Raw genomic sequence first — 5,120 nt, forward strand, 5'->3', positions numbered from 1 at the left:
GCTGTTGTCTTTCATTATCATCACTTCACACGACTGGTGCTTATAGCTGACACCAGCTCAGCCAGTGTATAAATATTTCATAGTTATTGAAATAGAACCCAATAAATTCAGGCAGTTATTAGCAGTACATTTCAAGGACTGAGTTATTTTGTCATGTTTTTGAGTGTGTGCGTGTGTGTTTTTTTCTCATTGCTCTCCAAGTTGTTCTTGTGCTGCTGTGTCTTTCTTATGTTAATACGTTCGATAATGTTGATAATGTTAATGCTGATCATGAACCCTGTACTTTGTATTTCTTGTTGATGTTACCGACCACTATAATATGAAACGACTGCTCCCCCCCCCCCCCGTTATGTAATGCCCTAAACCAGAGCCCTTGAGGCTAAATAAATGATGATGATGGTCGTTCCGAGAAGTAGTAAAATATCTGCTGTAAGTATCGCGTGTCTCCCGTCACATCATTCTGTGTCCGTGTCTTTTTAGCGCTAGTTACCATGTACAAATGCGGCCACCATGTCCGGGATTTTATCTCGCGTCCTCGGGTAAACGAGGAAGTCGCGTGAACATGCCGGCCTGTTTAGAACATGTCAGGTTTACGTGCTAAAGTTCTGCCATCGTAATGATTAGGAGTGACACGTCGACTGCGGGACAGAGCTCGTGCGACAAAGAGCAAATTTTCAGCGAGGAGGCACCGGTTTAGGGAAGCTTAAGACGCGGGATTTTTTTCTGTGAGGAGTTCAAAAACCATTTTGCAGCGCTATTCCGCCGAACTAACTTCCGAAGAGGCAACAACTGAGATATCTTGCGATGCAAAAGTCTCCTGGTAACAACTGTGTTTTAGCGCACTTTAAGCAATTCGCACCAACTCAGCGGTAACAAGAGGCTATAACCTCCAGGACAACATTCCCAGTATATTCCGTGAGGGGTGAACGCGATGATACTATCGTCACCGCTGCCTCTAGAATTTTCTTCACTCGTAGGTAATTTTTACTAACCAGTCCAGCTTGCAATATGCCCCACGTCGTCGACGATCGCAACCCAAGAAGCATGGGCCATGGCCTATGCCACTGCAGTAGACAGTCAGAAGCATCAACAAGACGTCCCAGCCTCCTTTGAACTTGAAACTGGTGTGCTACAGCGCGAGCCCCTCGTAACCGCCTGTCTTGTTTAGGAGCGACACGGAGGCCACAAGAAATGATGCTTGTTATGAAATTTATAGCGTCTCCTTTTTCTTAATTAACTTCTGTACACAATTTTGTTTTTTAGTGTCATGTGCTTGTTATGTATGTATTTGCATTTTATCGCTTATTCTCCTCCTGCTTGGTCTATGTATGTGTAGTGTGTGCAGTATGTTCAAAATAAAATGAAAACAGAGAATTTGTTGCACTTTCACTATGGCAAAGTAGGCCCCGTGCTCTGATATTACTCCGTGCAGACTAATGGGTGTTCGTTCTTTCTATGTTTATGAACCGCCGATATCATCAGGAGAATGCTCTTAGGAGATAGGTGATTTCCTACGCCGTTAGTAATATGTGCCGGCCTGTCTGTCCGGCTTTCCATGGCTTTCATAATACCCGCTTCTCGTCAACATGTTACAGTTACGCAGCTGCCACGTGAAGAAGGTCACCAGGTAACCGCAGAGAAAATCAAGACGAAAGACATTTCCAGAGGTAGTTCCTCTCCAACGGCATGGCGAATATACTCTAGTGACTACGATGACCAGACGCAGCAAAGCCACGATGACGCTGGTGAGTAATTTCAAGGGGACTCGGTAACCGCGGCACGAACACTGGACGTAGCCATGAGCTAACTACCATATCGATTGCTTTCGCCAATGTATAACAGCAGGAATGACACTGTGAACAAAGGCACACTGAATTTCGACAGAATGTTATTAGCAAACACAAACACTTTTAATATAAACGAGAGGACGACAACCATAATGGGAGGCAGCAAGACTCTGGTCTCTAATTCCACCAAGGCTCAGTCTAGCCAAGACTTGAATACCAAACGAAGCGGTGACCTGACTCCAACATAAATTTCGGGCTACGTTGTTGATCTTTTCGTTTCCTGGGAGGCCTGAGTGCGCGGGGGTCCAGATTATTTTGATTCGAGTGTCTGAGGGGTATTTGCTAATTAGTTTTTCGGCCGGGGGTATACTCTGCCTTTTATGAAGTTTTTGAGTCACTTATTATTGTCTTTTACAGTTAAACTTTTATGCACATGGCGTATGTAGTTAGTGATTCTTCTGCTTCTTCCGGACTTTTCGCTGGTATGGTCGCAGCTGCTATGCATTCTCCTTTGTGGTCAGCTATAGCCACAACATTCGCCTCTTTGTGCCTGTACTCGGCACCGTCGACATACAGCGCTGACTTGTCGTCTTTAAGTTTATTTTGGATATTTGCCGCTCGGGCTTTCCTAATGCTTACGTTGTGAGAAGGTTGCATGTTTTTGGGAGGGGCGTTATTATGATACGTCCCCTTATTTCCCCATTGAGATCCATGTTTTGAGGTGAGTTTTGCCTGTATTCACGTTGACACTTTCTAGAATTTTTTTTCCGGCTGCAGTTTTGGAGAGTCGTGTTATCTGCCTTCTCAACTGCTCCTCAAGGAATTCTTCCGCCGTATTTATTACGCCTAGACCCATGAGCCCAACTATTGGGGTGTTGGGTGATAGTCTCATAGCCGTTTTGTATGCCCTGCGTGTTAGAGCGCCTATCTGGGCAGGACCAGAAGCATTACCACACCACGGGGCCAGCTCAGCTAGGGACCATCTACTTACCTTTAGTGAAGTCACGACTTTCTATAAAAGGAGCAGAATGAAATATCCCCTTCCCAACCCCACGCCCTCGCAAGAGCCAGCAACCACTCTCAGGCAGCTCTAAACGCACACATTCCCATGCCCCGCAATACTAGCCAATATTCATCCAAATATATACACCGCAAATTGCAAAAGCTGTGGAGAGTATGCTAACCTTAACCACATCGTGTGGGCCTGCAGTAAAAACCTTTTAAGCGAAATAACCACAGAGGAGCAGTGGGAGACCGCGCTCGACAGCTCGGACCTGTGGCAACAAAAGTTGCTCACAGAGAGCTTACCAGGTTGCCGAGATCCTAGAGATCAAGGCCACCAAGCGACTGTAGCCTACCTGCGCCAGTAGGGGGCCTTCCTCTTCAAAGTCTCTATAAATAAAGTTTTCTCTCTCTCTTTCCCCAACATAAATTTCTTTTTTGAGAGCAAAGGGATGACACCAAAAACAAAGTCATATACCAGACCTCATTTCGAACTAAATTGTAGCGAAAAAATGGCAGTGTTCCATGCTCCTTCACTACGGGGGAATTTTGCCAGCAAAACCTCAGTATGGCTTCAGTGTTTATCGGCTGTAATTATGACACACCGAGTTGCAAGAATTTTGGCTCTTCTGACACTCGCGGTGGAAGATGGCGAAGAGATGCTTTAGCAGTCTGCTCCAGACAAGGCGTTGACAAAGACATATCGTTGCCGTGCGGCAGTATCCCCTCGGCACAGTCAAGTCTGGTTTAGGATACATGTTGTAGGAGCAAAATGAAAAAGCCATCGGCAACAGCAAAAATAACCAAAGACAAGGAAAGGAGTAAATAAAATTAAAAGCGGTCGTCGTTCGCTACGTGAACAGCATGTCACACCGAGTCAAGAAAAATGACCGCCGTACCGACATCGCCGTAGTCTTCCCGACCACCACGAAATTTCAGGAGTTCCGTGCAGGCATCAACAGGCAAAGAGATGATCGCAGCCATCGTTTGACAAGGTGCATAAAAACGTTTTTGTTCCTTGCAGTTGAGTTGAAATTAATGCTGCACAGGCGTCAAGATGAATCAGCGAGTGCTTAATAATACTAGCAACATTAGCACGGCTGTCACAAGAAGTACTTGAATGTATTGTTGCAATTTCAACAATCCAAGCAAAGGTGCTTCCAGCCAGAGCAGTTTGCATCGAATTCCGTTTGCTTTCTCACAGTCAGCAGGCACCTTTATTAGACCGCTAATTATATTGTAGAAGCCGATGTACCTATATTGAACGATAAATGCGTTAGCCTGTCTTCTTGGCATTCAGCGAGGAGTAATTGCGGTTTACATTGCGTAGTGCTTCTCGTGTATTCTTTCAGGTTCGTTACGTTGCTTAATGTCATCGGAAGGGCCCACAGATTTAAAGATTGTGTTTTACTAAGTAAATTTCTGTCGTAATTCTGCATTAGATTTGTTCACTCTTCGGGCCGTGCGTTTGTGCTATGGGCAGTAAAACGTCATGACTAACCAATTAACCAGCTCCCGACTACGGTGGTTGCATTTCAATGGAGGCGAAATTCCAGAGGCTCGTGATCTGTGCGATACCAGTGCACGTTACAGAACCCCTGGTGGTCAAAATTTCCGGAGCCCTCCAGTACGGCGTTCTTCATAGCCTGAGTCGCTTTGGATTGTTAAAGCCCCCAAAACAAGCCAACTAACCTGCAGCCGTAGAATAAGGGGTTCCTGTATATCCACGAAATCCGCTGTCATGACACAGAGACCTAAAATTAGCTGTAGCCGCAGACACGGCACTACACCCCATCGTCATAAAGGGGCCTTCCGCTGTTCACCTATAGAAACTGACGGTAGCCTGAGACGGACAGCATGATACTTATCGTTAAAAATAATCTTACCACTCCATGGGGATTCTCCCGTGCTAGGTTGCATCAGCCCACATACTTCGTACTGCTAGAGAAATAAATAAATTGTAAATTGGTAAATTGGTGTTTTCTGGGGCTGCCTTAATCAGTTATCATCACGCAGTCACTGACCTTGAATGAAAAGAAAATGAAAATTGGTTTCGAGGAATAGAAATGACGCAGTAACTGTCTCATGTATCTCGATGGACACCTGAACAGCGCCGTAAGAGAGAAACAGAGGAAGGCGTGAAAGAAGACAGGGAGAAATATGCGACTTAGTGAAGGGCTCTGGAATAATTTCGCCCACATGGGGATCTTAGCGCGCGCTCACATCGCACAGCACACGGGCGACTTTTTGCGTTTCTCATCCATAGAAACGCGGCCGAAGCATTCTGGTTCGAATCCGGGTCCTGCGGCTCAGAAGCCGAGCGCTCAAACC

The sequence above is a fragment of the Amblyomma mixtum genome, chromosome 6 (genome assembly GCF_055824585.1).
Source record: "Amblyomma mixtum isolate Tamu chromosome 6, ASM5582458v1, whole genome shotgun sequence".
Classification (NCBI taxonomy): domain Eukaryota; kingdom Metazoa; phylum Arthropoda; class Arachnida; order Ixodida; family Ixodidae; genus Amblyomma; species Amblyomma mixtum.